The sequence below is a fragment of the Pteropus vampyrus genome, unplaced genomic scaffold (genome assembly GCF_000151845.1).
Source record: "Pteropus vampyrus isolate Shadow unplaced genomic scaffold, Pvam_2.0 Scaffold754, whole genome shotgun sequence".
Taxonomy (NCBI): domain Eukaryota; kingdom Metazoa; phylum Chordata; class Mammalia; order Chiroptera; family Pteropodidae; genus Pteropus; species Pteropus vampyrus.
In genome coordinates, this window is record NW_011889535.1 from 52,697 (window position 1) to 53,284 (window position 588).

Below are 588 nucleotides of genomic sequence, written 5' to 3' on the forward strand. Positions count from 1 at the left end.
AAACCAAAGACTATGAAAAAATACAATTGGGTGATGCAGCCTGCATAGGTTATGACTTTGTTTTTTATTAGGATGTTCACCAGCATCTTTGGGACTGTGGTAGAGGTGAAACAGATGTCCACCAAGGACAGGTTGCAGAGGAAGAAGTACATGGGTGTGTGGAGGTGGAAGTCTGAGCTGACAGCCAGTATGATGAGCAGATTTCCAAGCACAGTGATCAGGTACATGGAGAGAAAGAAGCCAATTATAAGGGGCTGCAGTTCTGGTTCATCTGAAAGTCCTAGAAGAAGAAATTCTGAAACTCTTGTAAGATTCCCTGGCGCCATGAAGTGAAGGTGATGACTAGGAATGAAAAAAGTAACATGATTAATTTTTACAAGTGGGCATTACAAACATGATGAAATGCTACTGTTTGTACAAATACACACACACACACATACACACACATATACATATATGGTTTTGTAGAGATCTGATTCTTTTTAAGGTATTATCTGTGACACCTCTAATTAGGAATTTCTGTCTTACACTTAGCATTTTACCCAATAAATCATGTTTTTTAAAAGTTTAATGAGAAATTCTTTCACT